Here is a 27,457-nt window from a genome sequence, read left to right on the forward strand (position 1 = left end):
ACCTTCCACATCATCATCCCCACACACATTCCATGATATCAGTGAGAACTATATGGGGACTGTGGACTTTTATCACCATCCAGTGGTGATAAAGCATCCTCCCCATTTCTCACTGGAATGCTGTCAGAAGAGGCCTAATGGAGAATCAGGGCATTCAATTCAGCAGTAATAAAATCATCCCCCCTTTCCCAATACACATACAAACACAGTGTCGATGGAGAACTCTCAGAAAGTCAAAACTCCAACCCTTATCCAGCAGCAATGAGGATCCTCTCCCACCTCAAAGGTCAATGGAGGCTGAATTTGGAAGCTGGACTTCCACTCCATCTGGCAGTAATGAAGCAGGGGCCTCCTTCACATACCATACTGGCTTCAGGGAGTACTAACACACAGATTTAAGTAATATCCAGAGTCTTATAATACCTAAAATGCCTAGGTTTCAATAGAAAATCAGTTGCTATACCAAGAACCAGGAAAATCTCAAACTGAATGAGAAAAGACAGCTAACAGATGCCACTGAGATAGGACAGATGTTAGAGTCATCTGACAAAGATTTTAAAGCACTCATCATACAAATGGTTAAATGAGCCATTGATAGCAGTCTTGAAGTAATTGAAAGTAAAGTAAGCAAGTTCCAGCCCAAACAAACAAACAAAAAAGCAATAAAAACCTCAATGGATGGGCTCACAAGAGGAATGGATAGAAAGGAAAAGGGAATCAGTGAACTTGAAAGTAGAACAATAGAAATACCTTGATTTGGACAATAGAGAAAGAAATGAACAGAACCTCAGGGACATGTAACATTATGACCAAATATCTAACATTTGTGTCACTTTTATCATAGAAAGAAAGGATATAACATATCAGGATGATAAAGTATTTAAAAAAATAACAGCTGAAATTTCCAAAATTTTGCAAAAATCATAGAACTTCAGATTCAAGAAGCTAGGCAAATCCCAAACAAGATAAGCCAAATGGAATGCATGTCAAGAAACATTATAGTAAATCTTTGAAGACTTATCAAGAACAACAAAGCAGCCAGAGAGAAGCTAAATCCCACCTGTAGTAGAAAAATACTTAAAATGACTGTAGATATCTCATCAGAAACCATAGAATATAGAAAGCAGTGATACTATATTTTTTTAAGTGGTGAAAGAAAATTTTTAACCCAAAATTCTGTATCTAGTGAAAATATTCCTCAGGAAGGAGGGGGAAATCAAGACATTATCATATAAAATAAAATAAAGAGAATTTATTTCTAGCAGAGCTACTCTAAAAGTATGACTAAAAGATGTTCTCCAGACAATTAAAATGACAAAAGAAATCTGGGAAGATCGGGAAAGAAGGAAAAATACATACAGAGCAAAAATATGACTTAATGTAATGAATAAATAACTCATCTTGAGCTTCCCCATTTACGTTTGATGGCTGAAACAGTAATTATAACCATCTAATGTGTTTCTCAATGTGTACAGAGAAAATATTTATGACAAATATAAACAGGGAGGTGTATACAGGGAGGCAAGAATTCTATACTTGAACTAGTGAAACGTGTCACTAATAGACTTTGATAAGTTATGTACATATAGTATAGTAGAGCAACCACTTAAAAAGATTATGAGGAGATACACTCCAAAACACTGTATACACATCAAAATGGACTTCTAAAATGTGTTCATTAACCTATAGTAAGGAAAGAAAAACAGATAAATGAAAAAGGGAACAAAATACAAAACCAAAGAAAATAAAAAGACAGAATTGAGCATTACTTTGAATTAAACGGTCTAAATATACTAAGTGAAAGATTTGTAGAGTGAATTGAAAAATCCTGATGAAACTAGATGCTGTCTATAAGAAATTCACTTCAAATATATGCATAGTTGAAAGTAAAAGGCTGGAAAAAGTAAACCATTAAAATCTCAATGAAAAGGAAGCAAGAGTAGCTATATTAATGTCATATAAAGTTAATGTTAGAGCAAACAGAGTCACTAGGGACAGAGGGGAAAATTACATGATGATAAAAGGATCAATCCAACAGAAGTCTATAACAATCCTAAAGTGTATGCACCAGACAACAGAGCTGAAAAATAATGTGAAGCACAAACTGATAGAACTGAAAAAAATGGACAAATTCACAATTATCGTTGGACCCTGAGAGAATATAGAAGAACCTAACACCACCATTAACCAACATGATGTAATCAATATTTATAGAGGACTCCAACCAAGAACAGCAGAACATACACATTCCTTTCAATTGTCCATGGAGTACATATTGAGATATACCGTATCCTGGGCCATAAAACAAACTTCAAAAAAGAGCCATAAAACAAACTTGGAAATAAATCATACAGAGTATGTGATCTGACCACCATGTAATCAATCTAAAAATTGATAACAGAAGATGAGGAAATTTTCTAAACCCTTGAAATTAAACACTTCTAGTTAATCCATGGATCAAAAAGGAAGTCTCAAGGGAAACTTAATATATTGAACATACATTTGTCCAAACTCATCTAATGTATAACATCAAGAGTGAACTGTAAGGTAAATTACGGACTTGGGGGTGACTGGGATGTGTCAATGCAGCTTTATTCATGGTAAAATTAGCACCATTTTTGTGTGTCATGTTGATAATGGCGGAGGTTATACAAGTTTGTGGGCTTGAGATATATGGGAAATCTTTGTACCTTCCTTTCAATTTTGTTGTAAACCTGAAACTGCCTCCCCCCAATAAAGTCTTTAAAGAATATATTGAACAGAATAAAAATAAAAATGCAATATATCAAAATCTGTGGGATGCCGCTAAAATAGTGCCGAGAGGGAAATTTATAGCATTAAATGCTTACAATAGAAAAAGAGACAAAGTCCCAAACAATAATTTTACCTCCCCAGAAACTAGAAAAGAAGAGCAAAATAAAGTCAACACCAGTAGAAGGAAGAATGAAGAACAGAAATTAATGAAATTGAAATCAAAAAAGAAAAGAGAGAGAGAGAGAGAAAATCAATCAATCAAAAAGCTGGCTCATTGAAAAGAGTGCTACCATTGATAGAATACTATGAAGATGAATAGAGGAAAAAAGAGAATGCATAATTACTCATCTCAGGAATGAAATAGGGGGTATCATTATGGACACACTGCAGACAATAAAGGATAAGTGAATACTCTGAATAACTCTACCTGCATAAATTGGATAACTTAGATTAAATGAACCAATTCCTCAAAAAGTATAAACTACCACAACTCATCTACATGAAATGAGTAGTTTGAATAGCCCTGTAATTATTGAAAAAATTGAATTTACATGTGAAAATCAGCCAAAATATAAATCTTCATGCCCAGGTAGTTCCATGAGAATTCTACTTAATATTTTAACAACACACCATTCTGGTCAAAATCCTCCTTGATGTCCCATTTCACTCAGAGTAATAGCTACATTCTTTCTGTGACCGTCAAGGGTCCACACGATAAGCCCCATTACCTCTGTGAACTCACCCCCTACCACTCTCCTTTTTGTTCCTGCACATCTAAGTACACATCTAATCGATTTGGCCTCCTTGTTCTACAAGCACAGGCACACAAAAGCCACTCTCAGCGCGAGGGATGATGTACTACACCGCGTGCTATGGTTCATATCAATAGTAGTCAGTACGGGCTGTCATAACAAAATGTCACAGAAGGGGTGGCTTAAGAAACAAATTTATTTCTCAGTTTGGAGGCTGGGGAGTCCACAATCAAGGTGCCAGTTGACGTGGTTTCTGGTAAGAGCTCTGTTCCTGGCTTGCAGATGACCACCTCCTCTCTGTGCCCTACACTGCAGAGAGAGAACAAGTAAACTTTCTGTTCTATCTTCGTATATAGGCGCTGATTTAATGGGACCAGAGCCTCACACTCATAACTCTGTCTAATTTACTCTCAAAGGCCTCATTTGCAAACACTGTTACATTGGGGTTTTGCACTTCAGCAGTTGAATTTGTGGGGTCAAAATTTCAGTCCATAATAATATCCATATAATTATTTCTTCACGTTTAGGTCTTGACTCAAATGTCACCTTCTCAGGCCTTGCCACATAATTTTTCAGTACCCACCCCTCTCTGAACACTTTATATTTCCCTCGTATGCTTAACTTTTTCTTTTATACTTGTCACACCTTATATACCTATCCTCACTGCCTAGAAGAGCCACTGGCATATAGTAGGCACTCAATAAAAATGTGTTAAATAGGGGCATCTGGGTGGGTCTATCAGTTAGGCAGCCAACTCTTGATTTTGGCTCAGGTTATGATCTCTCGGTTCATGGGTTTGAGCCTGCTTGGGATTCTCTCCCTCCTCCCCTGCTCTTGCTAGCTCATTCTCAAAATAAATAAATAAACTTTTAAAAAATGTGTTAAATAAATAGGGGGCACCTAAGTGTCCGACTTTGGCTCAGGTCATGATGTTGTGGTTTGTGAATTTGAGCCCCACATGAGACTCTGTGCTGACAGCGTGGGGCCTACTTGGAATTCTCTGTCTTCCTCTCTCTCTGCCCCTCTCCCTCTTGTTCTCTCTCTCTTTCAAAAATAAATAAATAAACATTTAAAAAAACAAATGTTAAAAATGTGTTAAATAAATGAACACCATTAATAAACATATTTCCAGATTCATCACTTAATGAGCCTAATTATAAAATTTTGGAATAGTACAAAGTTGATAAGTAGTTGAATTTAGATTTTAAAAATTATAAACAGTTTCTGAAAACTCTTTCTATGAAATTCTAGAATGTATGAGAATCTATTTCTACCATATTCTGCTGCCCTGACTAGTTTTTTCTTTTTTTTTTTTGTCTTCAGCTTCATCACTTTAGAGTTTCGTTTTCATCTTGTAATACATTTTATTTTTCTTATTGTATTTAATTATCATTTTCTACTCTATTATAGAGTCCTTACACACTGTTTAGTCACCTTAACACTTGTTAACATTTTGAACCTTTGATTAAGAACACAGAGTAGAAGTCTGTTTTTAATTGAATATTCAGGGATATAACTTATGAATATATTGTGTTCTTATTAAGTTCAAAATAGATGAATTATGTTTGAAGTTTTAAAAATTATAGATTAGATAAGTATAATTTAAGGTAATTAATTTTAAAACGTTAAGTTTATGGGATTCTTATATCATCGACCTATCAATTACCAGAGCCAACATTTAAAATTAAAAAGTATTTTTTTCTTTTCCTAACTCAAAAGATAATTTTAATTTAAGATTATCACTGGAAATATATACCTAGACATATTAACATATGGGAAGATCTCCTTATGTGGTATATAATTAAACTTACATCAAAACAATAACTATAATTTTTCTAGACCTGTGTGAAGCCTAGATTAAATCAACTGAAATGATTGTATGATGTCTTTATGTTGGGAGCATGGAATCTACCAGTTTAGTGGACACTGTATCCTAATGATTCGTACATTTACATCATCTTTAAACCATGTTTGTGGAATTTATAACTGTCAAAATTATCTGCAATTTTCTTATTTAGACTCATGTACTAACACAGTTTGAAAGCTGCCAATTTTGCACATTATTAAACAGCATGTGTGTCAAACTCTGATTTTTTATTTTCCTGATTATTTCTACTTTGGGAATTCCATTATAACAGTCAATCATCAGTCATTCGGGGTCTATTTTAAACTGCATATGGTATCAGCTATAATTAGTATTTGGAAAGAATCATAAAATAGTTCCACAGGGCTTTTTTTCTTTTTTATGGATTTTCTGAATATATTTTACTGGTAGCCAGAAAGGCAAATTAATTTTATTGAACTTCCTTTTATGTTATTGAGTATTTAGTGTTAACACTTTGATATTGCAACAGTTCATAATTTTTGCATATTTTAATGTTATTCTATTTCTGTATTTAGAACGATGTAACTACATAATATAAATTATATATCACAATATATAACAGATGAATGTGAACTTCTATTAAATACAACTGTGCTGGGCGCCTGGGTGGCTCAGTCGGTTGAGCATCCGAATTCGCTCGGGTTATGATCTCGTGGTTCGTCAGTTTGAGCCCCGCGTGAGCTGTCAGCACAGAGCCTGGAGCCTGCTTCAGATTCTGTGTCCCCCTCTCTCTCTGCCCCACCCCTGCTTGTGCTCTGTCTCTCTCTGTCTTTCAAAAATGAATAAACATAAAAGAATTTTTTAAAAAATACAACTGTGCATACTCTATAAAGGCACTGCAGTCTACTTTCATGGTACCAGGATGCCAAACTTTGTTCACCTGCATTTAAGGGAGGCTGTTTTTACTCCCAGCTCTTGCGTAAAGCATAGGATTTAGGCCTGAATCAAGCAGCATAATTTCATGGTTTTGACCACAGTGATTGACTTAGGGAAGGCAATATGACTTAAATGAAAAACAGCATTTTCTTCAATACCTGGGGAGAAAAGGTTTCCTTTTTTTATTGAATATGAATGGAGAGGAATGCGGCTCCATCCACAGAGTGGCTCGCAGTCATTTTGTGATCATGGGGTTACGTTGAGAATGGTACGCACACTGAGCTAAGAGATCAGAGAGGTGAGGCTTGGACACATCATTTGAGTTCTTGGTCAAGTTGAACCCAAATCTGAATTATTCAGATGCATAAGATGTCACATTCCCTTTCTTTTTTAATTTGACAACTCTTGGTGTCATTGTATATTTACAACCAAAAGATTTATAAAATTACACACTGGATTGAACACACCGGATTCACCGGTTCTCCGTCCTGGCAGTTCATTAAAATCACCTATGAGCTTTTTAAACAATAATCATGCTCAAGTCCCACTCAATGCAATTAAACCAGAATTCTTGGGGTTATGTTTTGGGCATGAGTGTTTTGTATTTTGTTTCGTTTGTTTTTTAAAGGCTCCTTCTGGGGGCACCTGGGTGGCTCAGTCAGTTAAGCGGCCGACTTCGGTTCCGGTCATGATCTCACAGTTGATGAATTAGAGCCCTGTGTTGGGCTCTGTGCTGACAGCTCAGAGCCTGGAGCCTGCTTCACATTCTGTGTCTCCCTCTCTCTCTGCCCCTCCCCCACTTATACTCTGACTCTCTCTCTCTCAAAATAAGTAAACTTAAAAAAAAACAAAAACAAACATTAAAAGCGCCTCGGGTAAATCTAATATGTAATGGGGATTCAGAAGCACTGATTTCGGTAGAAATTATGGGTCTGTAAATCCAGGAAAAAAAAAGAATTGGAAGCAAGACATTACTGTTTCAAAACTGAGAAGGGATAAAGGAAATATGAGTTAGTTTTATTTTAATGGAAGGGGAGTTAAGAAACCATAAATTATAATTTTTACCTAGTCAAGTGATAAATGCTTAGCTTTTATTGAGGCAATAATTTCTAAGATAGACTCCTGAAAAGCTGTATGTGAAAGATGATTAAAATGAGACATACATCTTTATTCTTTTTATTTTGTAATACTCTATCATACCAAATATGCTCCAGTCTTTCATCTTTTATAATGGCTTTACTTTCAAATTTCAGGGAATATTTTTAATACAGAGAACCTTTATATTTTGATAAATCTGTTCATAATGTCTGTGTCTTTATGATCAAGAAGAGATATCCTCAAAGTTATAACTTAATTTAAATGTAAGTTTAGTCAGCGTGCTCCATTATTACGTTGGTAAATTGCATTATTGTGTATCCATGCTCTTTGTTGTATAACCTCCCATTTGTCTTAGTAAAAGTGGAGTGTACTTTTCTGCTCCTTCACTTTAGGCTCAGCCACGTGTTTTGCTTTAGCCAATGGGATGTGAGTAGTTATGCAACTGGGGCCTTTAAAAGCCCTTGTACAGGGGCACCTGGTGGGTCAGTCGGTTAAGCGACCAACTCTGGCTCAGGTCCTGAACTCAAGGCGTGTGGGTTGGAGTTCTGGCTCGGTGCTCACAACTCAGAGCCTGGAGCCTCCTCTTTCCTAATCTGTGTCTCCCTTCTGCCCCTCCCCCTGTCACACTGTGTCTCTGTCTGTCTCTCAAAACAAAACAAAACAAAACAAAACAAAACACAAAAAACAACAAAAAAACACCTTGTACAATAGGCCATGTTCTCTCTTGTACTCCTGTTACCTTGAGGAGTAGCAGGTATGAGGAAGAGGACAAGAGACAGATTCACAGTGACAAGAACTGCCTCATTACTGCAGCCTGAAGCAGAGATTCTCTGCTGAGGATTGGGCAAACCCCAGCTGATAGACTCTCAGATCTGAGAGACTAAATGATCAATGAGTCATCGATATTTGTAGGGGGGTTGTTATACAGAATTATCATGGCAATAGCTATAAATTTAGGCTGCCGAGCAAATCTTTCCCAAACTCATCTTTTATTTCGGTTATAAGAAGCAGCAATATTTAATTACACACTTAAGGTAAAACAAAATGACTATTCTTTGGGGAACGTTTGGCTTAAATAATATCCACAATATTCCTTTAGAGCAAATACTTGATTTGGAGGAGAGACACCGAGATCAGTGTTTTTTCTATTGGTATTTCTATGTTGAAAGATACAGAAAATACGGAAAAAGGCAACTAAAAACAAGCCTGGTGATTGCATAATTTTGTAAAGGAAATAACAGTTTTGGGGCTTTTATTCTAGGATTTTTCACTGATAATTACTCACCAATACTTTTGAGTGTATTCAGTTTTTTATGTTTCCAAATATAAAACCATAATTTTTCACAAAGCAGTAAGATGCTTAATTTAAATTATCTCCTACGCTTTTTAGTTTGAATAGTAATTGTTGAGTTTGAGAGTTTTAGAAAACGAATTGTAATCATGATAATTATTATAAATAAGTGACACAAAGTTGTAATTTATGGTTTGGAAGAGAATGCCCAAATTGCAAATGTGTTTCATAAGTTGTTCACTTTTTGTTGCATCACTTAGAAGGTGATGTTTTTAACTTAGCTTATTAATATTATTTCTGAGATAAAAAAGTTATTGCATACTTTATACAAAAATCACAAAATGATGACATTTCAGTGGAAAATATGAGGATATGAATTCTGAGAATTAGCGTAAAAAGTAGTTTCTCACGTCATTGTCCACATTCCAAAAATACATGGAGGACACAGTGAAGTGAATCATCTCATTTCAAACATATTGTTTCCATTTGTATATAGCAGTTCTCCAATCTGAAAAACAACAAAAAAACAAAAAAACACTTTTATTAGGAATTGAGTCAGAAATAAAGTCATAGGTTTTCAATACCAGATTTTTGAAATCAATTTTATAAAAACATAAAAGAGATTCTGTTGAAACACAAATGAAGAAGTATCTTCTTCTACTTCATAGAAGTATCATACTTTGTGCATTTAAAGGCATAATTTTTTTAAAAAAGCCTTACAAATTTGAAAAACAAACCCTAGCATTGGACATGAAGATGTAGAAATACTTTATCTAATATGTAGTAATGTTTCTTAATGTGTCTCTCTCTTACAAAACTTAAAAACACTTTTGTATCTAACTAAAGGATTTATTGGTTTCTTGGAAAGATTCTAGGCAGAGCTTTTCATAGAGAAGAAAAATATTTTGATGAAGTGCATAAAACTAGGTCCTGGATTTTCAGCAAATTAAAAAGAGGAAATTTAAAGATAAAGCCAATATTAACCATTTCTTCTGATATAATTCTTGAAACATGTTTTACTATCAATCCCCACCCTTGCTAATCACAGCCATCCCTGTATCTCAGTGCAGACTAATAGGAGACACAGTGTGATGTTTCTGGAAGCCTGCCATTTTGGTTAAGTCTGAGATGGCAATATTGAACAGAACAAATTTGTTCTGTTTCAAATAAAGCAAACTTCGAGAGCTTAGTGTTTGGGAGTACTAGTTCAAGGTCATACTTATAGAATTCCATTCATTGGTGGGTATGTGCTATGTGGAATAGTACATATACATTAAGGCCAATTTTTCCTTTTTTTTTTTTCTGCAAGTAGAGGCATGAGTGAGAAGTCAATTTCCATAATAGAAATTATTTATATGATAGACACATAAAAAACACGTGTTAGACTTCCCTCCCGCTGCCAGCTAAGTTTCAGTCACTCACTCACTACACCCAAGTGAAGAATAAGCAGTGAAAAAATAGCTTGTATCAGAAAATGTAAGGTGTTTTTTTAATCAGATATCTGATTTATCCCCAACAACTGTCTCACTTTTTGTAGGTTAAGAGGGTTTTTTCCTTAAGAGCATCATAACTTTTTTTCATTAAATTAATTTATATGTTGCTTACTATAAACTGGATAAATTATTCTCTCATTCTTTTTCTGAAACAATTTATGTAATACTGATAGAAATATGTTAGCGTGCAAATACATTATATAATCAACCTCTTGAGTTTTGCTGCATTTCAGTGTTGGCGGAATAAATCTCTTAGACTCTCTACATGTTAATGTCCTATATCAAAATGAATTTTGTTACAGGAGATTCAAACTAAAAATACCTAATTTAATGTCTTTATATAAGTCTTCATTGAAAAGTGAACTTTAATAAGTTTTTTGTTTGTTTTTAATTTGTTTTGCAAAAGAGAGAGAGAGAGAACCCACACACAAGCATGAGAGGGGCAGAGAGAGAGGGAAAGAGAGAATCCCAGTCTTCACACTTGGCGTGGAGCCCAACATGGGATTCAGTCTCACAGCCCATGAGATCATCACCTAATCATAAACCAACAGTTGGACGCTAAATGGACTGAGCCACCCAGGCGCAAGTGACCAATGGGTCACTTAACTGACTGAGCCATCCTGGTGCCCCTGTGCTCTTTTCTTAATACTAATTATATTTACTGGAAAAGCCTTTCACCTGTTCATTACTAGAAAAGCAAAATATCAGAACAGCTAAAAAAAATTATCCAGGCAATATAAGGTTTCTTAATAGTCAAATATATTAATCCTCTGATACTTCTAAACTTCAATTTTTCTTTCATTCCTCCTTTTTTTATGTAGGAAAATATCTTACAATTTTTAAAGATTAATCTAAAGCATCCTTTTCTGTCTAAAGTTTGTATTTGCTGTGTAGGTAAATTTACCAATAACATTCCTTATGCCTACAATGTCTTTCTTGCATACTTCTATTAAAGTAAGCCTTATTCTTGTGCTTTACATGCCTTTCTCCCCATACCTGGACAGTAGGATATTTAAATATTTCTCCACAGATCCTAGCAAACAAAATAGCAGGTACTGTTCAAATAATTAACAAATGACAGCACAAGTACATGATTGTCAAGGAATGATTAGTCAAGGCAGCTTCTTCATCAGACAGGGGCCATGTTGAGCTTCTATGAACCCACTGATGTGGAGATATGAAAATTGACTTAATATCTCCATAATGAAGCTGCTAGGTAATATATATTTGACAATAGCAAAGAGAACAATTCATGACAAAACGTAAAATGTGTTTATTTTATCATTTAGATAGATGTTTTGTGTAAGTAAGCCTATGGGGAGCATAAACTGACAGATCTTGTGTAGTAGGAGCTAGGGATGTACTTAAGTGCATCTGCTAAGCACTGCTATGCAGTACTTAAGTGCACGACTACAATTTTCCCCCCTTTATCACCAGTACTTCTTTAGTGCCTCAACATCCTCCTTTTTAATTCCTCTGTAAAAGAACTGCTCTAATTGCAGAATAGTTTGCAGGCACAGAAATCCCCTCAGATTATTTCCTGTTTCCGTTAGTAATGCTCTAACTGATCCACGGTAGCTACCTCCTGGGGTTTCAGTAGAACGCTAAACCAGTAGTTCCAAACACTAAACTGTGGTTAACTGGTCATTTTTTAACTAGCAATAAGATTAATGTCTCCAACTGATAGACCTAAAGACAGAGCTCAATGATTAGAAAATGTTTCAAAGGCAAAAATAGCAAATTTCATATATGTATTTTAATATGCAGTTTACATTTATATATGTATACATCAAAATACTTAATATGACTTACTGTAATAAATGTGACATATTACATATCATACATTATTTATTTTTGTGTTCTATAAATTGACTCTCATAATTGCAGACATGTACTTCTTGGCTTTTTTAAAATTTCAGTTAAGACATGGTCACTCTTTCATACTTCTTCATGGCATTCTTTAATATACCAGGATGACGTGATTTAGTTCATATTAATTTTTTTTTTCTAGATGGATTCCTACTGTGCTTTCTCAGCAGCTTCCTTATGCTTCATTACCCAAACAATTCTGCAGAATTGGTACGTAGGCAATAAAGTCAATTGGTCTTGAAATGGTTCTAGTACATTCTTCCCCGCCCCCCCCCCCCCCCCACTTCCCTAGGATAGAAGATTGATAATCACTACTAAAGCTTCCAGGCAAAAGTAAAGACAGTCTTTTAGGAAAAAAAAATCCTATTTCAAAGCTCAGTGATTCTTAAAATATATGAATGGATACCATACACACACAGACAGACATATACTCACACACAAATATCATATGATCACTTTCTCAAAAATCTTTCAAAGAATAATAACAAAAAGCAACATAAAAAAAAAGATCGCTAAGCAATTTTTGACTGGCCTAGCCAGAACATTATAAATGGAATATTATCAACCACATATACTATGTTTATATTGTATCAGTATAGTGTAATTTAATCTATCCCAAATAATGGAGGCTTGTATTTTAAAAGATACATATTTTGAGGTATGAGGAATGTTTCCAACATAAAAATAGAAGTCATTATGCATGTTTTTTAAAACTAAAACTATGCATGTTTTTGGGTATGGATTCATGAACAAATAATTGCATAGTATGTTACTGAATATTGTCTTCATTCAAGTATATGTAATATTTGCATTTATTTTTCTCTTCTGTGGGTGACACTTCATTACTAGAAGCCTGTGCCTTTTTATTCCTTGCCTCATAATTCAGATTCCTAGCACATAATATTGAATTTTATGGCTAAAACTAAAGTAAATCATGCACAGCTGTCTCTATTTTAGGTGTTCTATATGCTTATTCTGGCAGTGTTACTATTGAGTTATACAGTATTATACAATGTTAGTGAATTGTTGGGTTTCCACAATTCTGGACTAATTATGCAGACTTGTAACCATTTTCAATTCTTGGTCACTTTCAAGAATGTTCTCTGAATGTGGTTGAAGATTTGCAGATGGTATTACTCAAATCTTGGTTCAAAAACCACAGTGGTATTAATGGTAATATACTCTAAAAGCATTTTAGGTCACAGGTCAACCAGCTATAGTTCATGAGCAAAAATCCAGCATGGCTTCCAAGCCAAGAAAGGTTTCTAATGTTTGTAAATCTTTGTTGAAGAAGAAAAAGAATATGACAGAGACTATAAATGCCTTACAAAGTCTAAAAAGTGTAGTATCTGGCCCTTTACAGTAAAAGTCTGATAACCAGTTTTTAGGTTATCTCACCATAATTATTCACTACTTTTATAGTACCTTGTCTATAGTAGCAATTCAACAAAATATATTGAATATTAATGTTATTCATTTTAGTGTTTTCTACATTTTTATTTTATAAGTTTCTAACACAAAAATATAACATTACTATAAAAGGGCAATCAATAAATATTGTTGGAGCAATAACGCTTATAATATATGTATGAATTGCTTGTTTAAACATAAAGGAAATTATCATTAATATTATCCCAAGTAAGGAAATTATTTGTAACAGATGACACTTGAACATTTAAAAAAAATTTTTTTTAACATTTACTTACCTGTGAGAGACAGAGAGAGACAGAGCATGAACAGGGGAGGGAGTAGAGAGAAAGAGAGAGAGAGACAAAGAATCCGAGGCAGGCTCCAGGCTCTCAGCAGTCAGCACAGAGCCCGATGTGGAGCTCAAACTCATGAACCACGAGATCATGACGTGAGCCACAGTCAGACGCTCAACTGACAGAGTCACTGAGGCACCCCTTCATTTGAACATTTTTAAAATACATTCTCAACTCTGAGTGAACAATTGAATAACACAACTAGGAAGGTTTTGTGAATAAATTACTTGATGATGTAGAAGTTTCTCAGTATGATCAACCAAATTATTTTATTATGACATAACTAATATATGTGTGATATGCAAAAGTGTTCAGTTAATTAGAAAGCTGCACATAGAAATAATAAATATAAATTTAAAAAATTACAGAGTGAAGAGTGTATCAAAAGTTGCATGTTTGAATTTAGTGACATCTAGCTTAACGAATAGAGATATAAGATATAAACAATTACTATGTTGAAATATGTTTATTAATGAGAGCCAAAAGAAGTCTGAGAACTTAATTTTATAAAATTTCTTACGTACTCTTCAGGGAACTTCACTTTATGTCTCTGTGACTGAATTTACTTTATAAACTGACTCTAGTCTCCCTTAGCCAAAGTCATCCCCATTTTAATTACCATATTCATTTAATTTCTGTTAAAGGCAGCAGCATGAGTTTTTGTCTGTAATCGTTAAACAAAACTCAATGCAGATGCAACAGAAATAATCTATTCATAGATTTCAGATAATACTGTGGAAAAGGTTCTTTTTTAACTAAGGTAAGTGGCAAACCAGTTTGAAAAGAGAAAATATAATAGAACAGCTTATGTTCAAGTCCTTCCTATATATTAATTACCTCCAGACATTATTTCATTTAATGTACACAGTGATTGTAGTAAGCAAGTGCTGTCATTACGTTCTTTTTACAGAACAAAAGTTGGAAGACCTTACTCAAGGTTACACAACTAACGAGTCTGAATCCAAATTTGAACCCCTAATGCCAGACACTAGATTCTATATGTTCAAAAATTATGTACCACTTTCCAACTCAGTCATGGTACCAAACGGGCATGTAGAACACAATCTGTAGTTCTAGGTTATATTTGGAGATCTAAGAAACATTTAAAAGTTAGAGACAGGGAGAGACAGAGAGATCAAGAGAGAAATCATAATTTATTATAAATATATTTATATTTATAAAAGTTAAAACACTTTGGTATTGATTTTACAGTTATAAATAACTATAAAATTTTATACATTTAATAGAAAAAACAATATATAGTGAACTGACCTGAGACTGACAATCTTCGTGTCCTTAAGCTCTGCAATATGTAGGCTTGCCACCACTTGGTGCGGACATTGCTGGATTTTCTCACTATCGATTATTTTCAAACTTGGCTGCACCCTGGAATCACTTGGGGTGCTTTAGAATTACTAGTGCCTGAGTTCCACACCCAGAGGTGTTGTTTTAATTGGTATTGGATAGGGCCTGAGCAATGCCTGGCTTTATTAGAAACCAGGTAATGTATTGGGATTCTTAGAAAACAACTTTGTTTAAACTACTTGCTGCTGATGATAATCCCCACTTATTCACATCCTTCCAGAGCATTGGGTACCTAGAGGTTTGGTCTACCTGATGAAGGTAAAGGGAGAGGGTAAGGACGGATATTATACCTTTAAGTTCCTGAAGAGTATTTCTCAAATTATGGCCCCTTAGCCAGCACCATGAGCATCATGGAGAAACAGATTAGACATGCAAATTCTCAGACCCAATCCAGATCTATGAATCAGAAACTCAAAGGGTAGGGTCTGCAATCTGTAGTTTAACAGGATATCCAGGTGGTTCTGATGGATGCTGCAGTTTGAGAGCTATTAAGCCAAAAGAACCCAGTTGGGATTTATACCCTTTGCCTGCTTTTCACTTGGGAGTTAAAAGTAATACGAAAGGAAACTATATTGTATATTCATTTTATAATTCATATTTCAAAGGAATATATAATTTATGTCTTCACAGTACACACCAGTTCCTGTAGACTTAATTTCATGGTAAGTTTTGATCCTTTTATTTAATTCATCAGTAATGTTAATAGAGGAGCTATATGGGAGACATATATTTGTGTATGTATGTGTGCATATATGTATTATGATATAATTTCTTTTAAGTCTGCTTTGGTTTTTCTGGTGTAAGTATTTGAGGTATTAAGCTTTTATTTTGTAGCAGTGACTGCTTAGATTTATATGAAATAAGTAGGCATCTAGTATAATCTGAATATCTAAAAATCTATAGAGAAATTCATGGTTTCAAATCCATCTATAAGTGTGTCTATAAATAAGGTATGAGTGTCTATAATTTATATATGCTTATTTTTATATGGGAATAGATAATATAATGTATGTTATACAAACATATTACATATTATATTTATTTTTATTGGCAGTGAACAGCTTGTGAGAAACTTTATATGGATATGCACTCTCATTCAGTTGGAGTTTTAGAGGCAGGATATTTTAAGAGTGTGAGCCCTGAGTTCTCTACTGAGAGTGCTCCAGATTTTGAACAATTACTTAAACATTTCAGTTTTGGCTACATTTTGTTTCCTTTATGTTCATTTCTTCATGTATGAAACAGATAGTATCTATTTCACAGGGCTATCATGAAGTTAATACATGAGATAATACATGGAAGGCCCTAAATTCAGTCACTATTAGCACCGAACAGATAGCAACTGTATTTATTTCTGTTATATGTACAAATATCCATTTATAAAACAGTAAACATTTTTAAAGAATATATGCTTTCAGCATATTTTTGAAGTTTTATGAAAATAATCTTATTTTGCTTTTCTAACATATTAATATTTTCAACATTTATGTTAAGAGTGTTGTGGTGGAAAGTTTCCAGGCTTACAGCACTACTATGAGATCTAATAAAAATACCTACATAGTGGGCTATTGTTCATGGTAAATGTAGTAAAACCTTGATAAAATATGACCTGCTACAGCTTGAAATTTAGCATAATCCTATTGATTGGTGCTTGTTACTAAAAGAACCAGAAGGTTCTTGTTATACTATTTTATCTCTATCTCAGTTGCTTGGCTAAGATCCAAAGAATCATGTTCTAATGAAGTCCATCTTGGAGAGAATAATGGAACAAAATACAATTCTTCACTTTTATAGAACTCTTTAAGTATTTATGTTAAATAAGTGGAGTTTAGACATTGATAGAGACGTATCAACATGTTTAGGAGGCAAAAAAAAAAAAATCCAGACTATTATAAAGACAATAAAGTTTTGGTCTTGAAAGAATTAAGAATATAAGACATCTGATAAGAATTGAATTATTGAAGTTGATTGAAGTTAAAGTAGTCTATTGTTTCTCAAAATTATAGTTTGTGTATAAAATGATATAGAGGTTATCTTGATGATAATTTAAATCTAATTCAAAGATTCTAATAATCTTTTATTCAGAGAGTCTAATAATCTAATGCCAATCTTTAATTTGTGCTGAATACAGCAAATTATTTTTTAAATTCTCTTTTTAATACATTGCATAGTTATAGAATGTAAACTATAAGAAGTGAGATGCTATGTTTCTTATGCTTTGCATTTCAGATGTGAACTTAGTCCTTGCCATAAAGTAGATATTCAGTAAATGGTTTCTTCATAAGTAGAATGATTAGCATTTTTCATGCTTTGATCCATCACTATGTCTGTGATTGACTACTATTCATGTGGCTTTGGTTTGAGGAGTTACTAATTCCTAGTCCTGGTATTTTCTTCCCTTGGGAGAAATACCCAGTAGGTTAACCCTCCTCATGTCCCCGTACCCTCATTTATGCCTTCCTGGTGACTTTGAAAGTTGGAACTGGGCTTGTTTTGCCAGCCCCTTTCTTGGCACATTTTGGGACCCACCTGTCATTATAGAGCAGGTGCTCAGGTCTGCTCCTGGCCATGTGGTAAGCTTGGAAATAAAAGCCTACAGGGCAGAACCTGTGGTTGTGCAGCTCTGCCTGGGACATTGTGGGTGAGTCTGTCTAATGCTGGGGTGCAGACAAGATCAATACTTAAGCCTTGGGATGCTGCACCAGAAGCTATGATCTGCATCAGTAATAAAGCTAGCTATATATATATACATACATACATATGTATATATATATATATATACATATGTATGTATGTATATATATATTCTACCTCATTTGATTATTTGATTTAAATCCCAGACAGGGAGAAGTGGATGTAATGAACTCTCTTGAATCATAACAGCCTATACATATATAAATTTTATGTTAGAAATGTCAGTGAACAAAGGTTGGGTTGGGGACAGAGGGCATGCAGGTAATTACCATTCACTCACCTAGAAATCCTATCTCACCTAGAAATCCTATCTCAATCAGTTTAGAGAAGAATGACTAAAGTTATAGTTTTAATCTCTCTGAACATCAGTTTCCTCCTCTGTACTTCTGGGATAATAAATTTTCCTTTTCAGATTTCGTAGGATGAAAAGTAAGGCAAGTTAAGTGTTTGGTATGTGTAGGTGCCCAACAAAATGTAACCAGTTTGTTAATAAAAGTTTGTACATTATTAATAATTAAATTTAATAATTAAGGATATTAGTTATTGATGTTAATCACTGATTTTTTATTGATAATTTTTAATTATTATTAATACTTAATATATCATCCAAGATAAGGCCACATAGGAAAAAGAACTCCAACGAGTCATACAGTACTGTAAAGACTTGGGAGGTAGAGGGAATGCAGATACCATTATCATGTGGATGACTTTTTCCCGGTACAGGCTCGGACTCTCCTGAGTTTAACTTTCTTTCATTTTGGGTGAGAGCCATTACCCAGAAAACAGGTGTGTGTGGGAACTGGGCCTGAGACAATGACCTTCCCAGTAAGCACTGGCCTTCACAATAGATATTTCTGACATAAAGTCCCATTCTGATGCCAGCAACAAGTTTATAGGGTATGGTATTCTTTTTTCAGGTGTGACTTTCCACTATTTCCTACAGTGACAGTGTAAGAAACCTCAGAGCACTGTGTGTTGAGCTGTAGTGGCAAAGGAGAAGGTTGTAGGTTGCATCACATTTTAGATCCATTTGGGACATAGCAGGTTTGTGTGATCATGTTCTGAAACCTAACCTTCAAGACATCATGGATAATACAGCTTCTGTGGGGAAATGCCTTCTGAGTTCTAAACAAATGATTTACAAAGAAATTTTAGAAACAAACCCCTTTACCATTACAGATGACCTATATTTCCAAAGTTTCAAATGGCTCAGCATACCATTTACAACCTCTTCGGAGTTTCTGTTCATTTTTATTTCATGAAACATAATGATCATTTCTCGGTGAACGACTTTGATTTGGCGATAACTGGGCACACTGTTACCTATTTATTTTTTCGCATGTTTTTCCCACACATCTTTTCCCTTAACGTGTACCTTACCATCGTTACCACCGTTCTCGTATCGCTGTTTAAGAGTCCACGTTTGAAAACCATGGTGCCTTTTATTAAAGACTGGTTTGTTTTTGGCTTTCTAGAAAAGTAAACTTTAAGAGAAACTTTACTGAAACCTGAATACTAACCCACAACAGACATTGCATTGGAGCGGGTGTAACTTTGCACCACTTCTGAGCAGTTGAGATCGCAGAGTTGTTTAGCCTCTGCATCAGGCCTTGAGGGAGACACTCTGAAATAGAGAAAGCCCATCTCCGCCTCCTTTCTCTTTTCTTTATGATGGATAATACTACCATGTTTTTCTTAAAACATTTTAAGTTTCTAAGATGAAAGATTTTAACAGTAAAGAAGAAAGGTATTGCTTTGTGATTTAAATGAAAACAGATAAATTTTTACTGAATAGTGAATGGCTTTATCTCTGGCAAGACTGCAATAGAGTGTTTTAGAATGTCATGGGACTTAGTGTGGTTCAATAATCTCACAATCTGAATAGAGATGAAGGACTGACTTAATTTCAAACCTATTGAAGTTTTCTTAGCACTTTCATGTTTATGATAAGATAAGAAGTTACAGCCACTTAGGCCTCTTTGAAGTTTAGAGAATGTGACCTATTTATAATGTTGTATGTAAACAAGTTATATATCCTCATAGCAAAGAACAAATTAACTTAAGCAACAACTCAAATACTAAGGACTGATAAAATAATCAGTCTCTCCATGAACACAGCATTTAATTGTTAAGGTTACTTAACAAACTTAGCTATATTATTAAATATTTCTATTAATCATTTTATTTTTAATATTGAAGTCTTTCACATAAATATTGAATAATTGATAGATCATCCTTTCCCAAGCAACTAAATTGAACACAAGTTAATATGTTTCATATTTATCTCAGAAAATTTTCTCCAGATTTTTATTTTGAAAACTTTAAAGCTACAGAGAAGTTGAAAAAAGGAAGCAATGACTAATTCTTATACCTTCACCTGGATTCACTAATTTGAACATTTTGATATATTTGTTTCATCTCATTTTACAGGTTAACTTTTGTGGTGACATTAAGAAAGGGACATGTTAATTCTTCCATATGGCTGTCCACTTGTTTTAATACCATTTGCTGGGGAAAAAAATTTTGTACCCAATTGAATTACCTTTATACTTTTGTCAAAAGCAAACTGGCCACATATGTGTAGGTTCATTTCTGGATTTTCCGTTTTGTTACTTTTATCTATATGTTTATTTTTATGTTCATACCATGCTGTCTTGATTACTGTAGTTAGAGTAAATCTTCAAATCAGATAGTGATAGTTCTCTATTCTTTTTCAAAGTTGTTTTGGTTATTCTACATTCTTTATTTTAACATTTATATTATATTTTATTTTTTTTAAGTTGATTTTCAGAGAGAGAGAGAATGTGACATGCATGCTCAAGGGAGGGACAGAGAGAAAGGGAGAGAGAGAATCCCAAGCAGGGTCTGCACTGTCAGTGCAGAACCCAACTTGGGACTTGATCTCAAATACCCTGAGATCATAACCTGAGCCAAAATCAAGAGTCAGACACTTAACCACCTGAGCCACCCAGGCACCCCTCCACATAAATTTTAGATTTATTTTGTCAATTTCCTTAAACACATGGAGATTATGTTTGGAATCATGCATAATCTGTTAAGTTAATTTAGAGAGAATTGATACCCTAATAGTATTTAGTCTTCCAATCTTTGAACAGTTATGTATATCCTCAAATAATTAAGCTGTGTTTAATGTTCCCTGAAGTGTTTAGTAGTTTTCACAGCATAGATATTAGATATATTTTGTTGTATTTAATATTGCTTTTCATGATTTTAATAGTATTATAAATATAATTGTTTTTAAATTTCATTTAATTGTTCATTCTCACATTATCTTGGGAACATGCTAAATTAATTTATTATTTTTAGTAGCTTTTTGTTGGTCACTTAGATTTTACTATGTAATTAATCATATCATCTTCAAAAATACAGTTTTAATTATTTTTTTCCCTAGGCCTTATTGCAGCTCCTAGGAATCCAGGACAATGTTGAATATATGTGATAAGAGTGGCATCCTTACCTTGTTTCAGATCTTAGGCAAAAAGCATTTAGTGATTCATTCACCATTAATTATAGTAGATCTAGGTCTTTCACAAAGATGCTTTTTATCAGGTTAAGAAAGTCCCCTCTATTCCTGTTTTCAATGGACTTATCATAAATTTACATTCTTGGGATTAACATACTTGGTCAATTTACATACTTGGTCAAGGTAAATAGAGGACTGGATTCAGTTTACTGATATTTTGTTACAGAGTGGGTTTTACTCAAAAAGTATACAATAGAGTCATAACATTTCCAGGTAGACAAAGCTTCTTTTATTTTTATATTTGAATATTATTTTTATTTTACTATACTTTGATCAGGTAATCTTGCTTTTATGAGTTTTACTTCACAGAATTTTCTGAGTCTTCAGAGTTTTAATATTTCCTGTGAAGCGGGGAATAAAGCTTATCTTTTATTATTACAGTTAAAATAGGTTTTATTAATTGTGCCATTTAAGACTTCTATCTTCTTATTCAGCTATTAACCGCTTGACTTGAATTGGGCTGTAAATGAAGTGTTAAATAACCATGTTTCCTGTGCTGCCATTTCTTCACACGTTTCCTGTAGTTTCTAGTCTACAAAAGTGTTGGATGCATTATTTGATGGATACAACATCTTCATTCTGAATCCTAACCTTCAGCATTTGAAGCTTTTGTTGTTGTAGTTAATGCTTTGGGGTGTGAATTATGCTTTGTCTAATATGATCTTCATCCATGCTTTTGCTTTATTATTGTTTTCAATGAATGAGTTAAGCTTACTCATTTGACTAGTACAACTCAAGCTTATATTATTTAATTTTGGCTTGCCGAATAACAAATCCTTGAGAATGAAATTCACTTTATAAAAATCATGTGAAGTCAATCTGTATGTATTTTAATCACACATTGCCAAAATGTTACTGTATAACTTAGTACGTAACTTCTCTGTTTCCCAAAAGTTGAAGAGCTATCTCAAATGTATGTCTTAAATGTATAGATACAGGTGTGTGTGTGTGTTTTTTTTTTCCCTTACCGCTAACAAAGCAGAAAATTAAGTTATTTTTGGAAATACTTTATCCCAGTTTGCCTGGAAGAATCATGATTTATACATGTTGATGTACCATGATTATTAGTAGTATTCTCATTTGCCCAAAAGTGTTCTTATTTAAAAGAAATATTAAAGTTCATTCTTATTTTTTACTATTGATAATTGAATGGTCATTGCTTTGTAGTTAATGTGCATTCATTTCAGTGAAAAACATGATCCAAGTTGTTCTATTTAAGATTTTACCTCTGTGAAATAAGACTTAATCTCTGTGATAAAGGAATTCTAGGCATCCATAAGGAAATAGGGAGTGTATAAGGCTTGTTAAGGAATGTTCTTCTTAGTTTTCCAGGGGCAAGCTTCTTAGAGCTGTCAGGGGAAAAGGGAAGCTCGTACCCCTTTTTCATTTTCTGTTCTTGGTATAATTTCAAAGCTAAATCTTCCTTTTAATATCTTGTCTTTATCTGCTCTATCACTTCCCTGGCCAGGAATAGATTATACTTGTCATGTGCTACTCTTTAGATCCATAAAGGAATTTTTAATAGAATACATTATTGGAACCTATTTTCTCTCTTGTTACCTCCAGAAGTTCAAGATAATAGAAATTTTGTTTTATTAACTGAAATATCCACAGTATTTAGAACAACAAAACATATTTATTGGTGAGTAAAGAGGCATTTAAAATTTTTATAACATGTCCAGTCTTACACTACTAAATGTAAGGGACAGAGGAAACAAAAGATCTGGTCCTGTTAAGCCCAGAATTCGTGATCCCCAAAGACCACCAGGGAGCCAAGTCCGATGCAAAAGCAAAGAGCCTTTATTCGAGCTAGCTCCAGCTCAATCCCTTACCTGCACGGATGCAGCGGTGAGATGCCAGAGAGCGAGTTTCAAAGCACAAAGGGCTTTGGGATCTAGGGGCAGTTTGGGGGGGTGATGGTCGTGGCCTTAGCCGATTGGCTGGGGAAAGGTCTGAGTTCCATTGCACAGGTTTCCGGGCGTGGTTTGAACAGGAAGTTTGAACTGGTAAGCAGGAAGTTACTCAATGGGAGGAGGCGTGGTCTGAGGTTTCAGCGGGAATTTCTTTCTGCGGTTTTCCTGGAAAGGGGGCCATGTCGGGGAAATAGTCACTCATGATGGAGGACACAGAACTAAATGGAGTCGGCCAGCCTAGGTCCGCTCTTTCAGTCCCACTCATCAGAGGTCTTGTAGAGGACAAAAGAGGTAATGATAAAAAAAAAAAAAAACAAAAAAAACAAAAAACAATTGTATTAACACTTAAATTAGGTAGTATATAGTCTATTAGTGTCATACAAGTTTAAGGTAAAGAAATGTCATTAAAAACCAGGGTCATGGAAGTCATGGAGGAGATTGGGCTTGACCTTGACTTTACTGGATAGATAAATTTACTTATTTAGAGAATGGGGAAAAAGAACATACACCAATTAAAAGAAAAAAAATCAGCAAATCTTTCAGATGAGAAAGCATAGGTTATTTTGTGATACAGTAAGTTTCAAAGTGAGTAAAACAAAATGCAATGTGAAAATAACTCATTTGGCAATTTTTCTCAATTTGATAGGAAACTGCATTTACCCAAACATAAAGAAAAACAAAATTTATAATATATTTTGTAATAAGTGAATTGATAGAACACTGTTATGCCTATATAGTACTATAAATAGAGTTCTATACTTGATAGCCAAAGTGTCATTTTTATTCTTTTTCTTTAATTCTTGACTTATCCATTTTAGTGTTAAGCACTGATGTTGCCCCCAAACTTGCTGTTGATACAAACAGTAGCTCAGCAACCATTTTTGTACTCACTACTGTAGGAATCTTGTACAAATTTTCTGGGGTAAGTATTCAAATGTAAGATCACTGGTCATATCATATATTTAATTTCACCCAGAGCTTCTGGAAATAGAGCATTTTCCAGATTGACCTATGGTTTAAAATCCTACCCATAGTTACTATAGTCCCCATATTTTCTCATTCTTTCTAACAGTTGTATTATCCACCTTTTTTATTTTGTTTTTCTAATGGACGTAAATTCATCTCTTCTTGTTTGAAGTAAAAATTTCTGAAGAGATATATGATGTTTATTGTAAAAAAACTTTATCACATTAAACTATTTATTATTTTCTACTGCTTGACAATTACCTGCATTACTTTCCCTTAATCACTGATGCTTATTTTTGCATAAAAAAATGTAATGTAAATGATTTAGGTATCAAGGCACAGTAGTAGAATTGGAAATATATTGGTAAACACAAAGCAATTTAATTGAGCTAAGAAAAAGAGGCAATTTGATATATCATTTTTTGTATAAACAGTGACATCTAGAGCAACCATTAGAATTCCCTAATATGTGAATAAGTTAAAGGTTATCATCTGTTGCCGATTTAATGAATTGCAATAGAATTACAGCAAATGACCCTTGTAGGTTCTTTAAACTTGATTGATCACAATGTAATTGTCAAGACAGAATAGCAATTAATTTTCATTAAGCTAGGAGGTAATTAATATTTGTTAGGGGAAATGGCTATTAAGTTATGATTTAATAGTTTTTTACAATTAAAAACCTTTGCTTAATTCACTGATTTCATATGGGCAAGGGAGCTATTATAAAGCTATTGGTCTTAATGTAAAATTGACATAATGATATATATACAACTAAGAGTAAAAATAAGTGTGTATGATCATGTGTTGTGTGCATTTGTGTGTGTGATTGGTAGCTAAAATGTAGCCTGTACAATATATATATATATATATATATATATACATATATATATATATATATATTTTAGAGTTAAAAAGAAGACTGAGTTGATACAAATATTTGTTAGATTGGTTTCTAATGCAGGTTAACGAATTTGTGTATTTGCCAGTTTTTTAAAATTCACTTTTCATCTGTGGACTTCTTAAAAATATAATTTCAAAAAAACCTTACCTAAATTTTAAAAATTGACTAAAACATTCGTGTCCTCAGTATTGTTGCTATCACACATATATTTAATAAGAAATATATATATATATATACTGTCTACAAATCTATGGTCTTCATTGTCTAAATCAGTGGCTTTCAAATTATAGTGAGTATAAAATACAGAAAACTTGTTAAAATGAAAGTTGGTGGGCTTCAGCCCAGAGATAATTATTTAGCAAGTACGGGTCAGGATTCAGGGCTACATTTTGAATAAGAGTTGTGGCAGGTGATTCTGTGGACTTGTTTCTGAATGCACTGTTACTCTATGCATTCATTTATGCATTTTGTGTAAATAAACATAGTAATTGAATTTGTTCAGTATAAATAAGCAAAATAACTTTTCGTGGTTTTTAAATATCTTTGAAGGAAAGGAAGGGAGTACATTAAATTGTAAATGTACCTTGGCTTCCTTACACTCCCTTAAAGACAGCTGTACATTGTTTCTTTACTTCCTCCTTTTGTTATTTAGATGAACTAAAGGAACAGCATTCTTTACATTTCATTAGTAAAAGTGAAAGGATTTGAAGGTCAAGAGGAAAAGTGAACTTTTTGCCCATCATTTTTCTTTCCCAATATTATGCCTACCTTACTTTTTTTTAACTTTATAAAATACCTATATGATATCTATATAATGCCCACTTTAAAAACGAATGAACAGAACATAGATAATGGATAATTGACATAGTTGAAATTTTCATGAGTCACTGGTTTACTTCTGTATAGCAAAGGAAACCATCAACATATGGAAGAGTCAACCTATAGAATAGGAGAAAATATTTGCAAACCACAGGTTCAGTGAGGAGTTAATATCCAAAACATACAGGGTACTCATATAAGTCATGGCATGTAACTCATATAGCTCATGGCAAACAAACCAAAACAAAACAACACAGAGACAAACTTAATTGAAAAATGAGCAAAGGACCTGAATAACTTTTTTTTTTTCCAAAGAAGACATACAAATGGCCAACAGATATGATGAATTTTTGGGGTGTTGGTGGGGTGGTCTGGAGTTGATGGCCAAGAAAGAATTCTTGAAGATGTCTTTGATGCAAAAAGGTGATTTTATTAAAGCACAGGGACAGAACCCTTGGGCAGGAAGAGCTACACTGGGGTCATAATGGGTAACTCATTATGTACTCTCAGGTTGGGAGGGGGTCAGGGATAGAGTAAATCTCTAGGTATTTTGGAAGCAAGGTTTCCAGGACCTTGAAGGGCTAGCTGTTACTAGGGAAACACCATTTATTACCATTTAATAAAACCTCAGTCATGAGACCCTTCAGATATATATTGGGGGGCCATAAGCTTGGAGTATAATTGCCAGGATATATCTTGGGGCAATTGAGTTAAAGGAAGTAGATTTACAGGATCCTTGAGATTGGCATAATGTTAAACTAAGACTCTCTTTTGTCTCTAACAAAGTTTCATCATCCAGGCATCTGAGCTCCTAGTGGGAGGTCACTCTGACTGTTTCAAGGACTTGTCAATGGGCTGTAGGCAGTAAGGGAATTTAATTTTTCATTTGCCTTAGTTTACCACATTACCATGGCAAGCACTTAAACCCCTTTCCTTTGTTCTTGGGTAGCCAGGAGTGTCCCAGGAATATATCCACCTCTGGGGGGCGGGGCCGGGGTGGTGGTGGTGCTGTTAGCCTGTATTTTGCCCTCAGCTTGCCCCAGGCTTCCTCATCAGATATGTGAAAAAGCCATCAGGCAAATTCAAATGCAAATCAAAACCTCAATGAGATATCACTTCACGTCTGGAAATTATTAAGCCTTAAAAAAGAGAATCCTACTATTTGTGACAACATGGATGAATCCAGAGGTGTTAGGCTAAGTGAAATAAATAAGACGGAGAAAGACCAGTACCTCATGGTATGGCTTTTATGTGAGATCTAGAAAGAAATGTCAAATACAGAAATAGTAGAATGATGGTTGCTAGGGACTGGGAGTGTGGGGAATGGGGAAAGGTTGGTAAAAGGATACACATATTTTCCATTATAAGATGACTAAGGTCTGAGGATCTAATGTATAATATGGTGACTGCAGTTGATTATACTATATTATATAATTGACATTTTCTCAGACAGTAGAATTCTTTTAAAAAG

At 34.0% G+C, this 27,457-nt stretch overlaps 1 long non-coding RNA gene across 1 annotated transcript in view; it reads left to right on the forward strand.

Annotated features, from left to right (window-relative positions):
- LOC128314803 (uncharacterized) overlaps nt 1-27,457 on the forward strand; it is a 161,793-nt gene that overhangs the window by 40,817 nt on the left and 93,519 nt on the right. Inside the window, exons 3-4 of the long non-coding RNA XR_008296878.1 lie at nt 12,161-12,228; nt 15,777-15,808. This is a non-coding gene — a long non-coding RNA (uncharacterized LOC128314803). The remainder of the gene's footprint in view (nt 1-12,160; nt 12,229-15,776; nt 15,809-27,457) is intronic.

The sequence above is a fragment of the Acinonyx jubatus genome, chromosome A2 (genome assembly GCF_027475565.1).
Source record: "Acinonyx jubatus isolate Ajub_Pintada_27869175 chromosome A2, VMU_Ajub_asm_v1.0, whole genome shotgun sequence".
NCBI lineage: Eukaryota > Metazoa > Chordata > Mammalia > Carnivora > Felidae > Acinonyx > Acinonyx jubatus.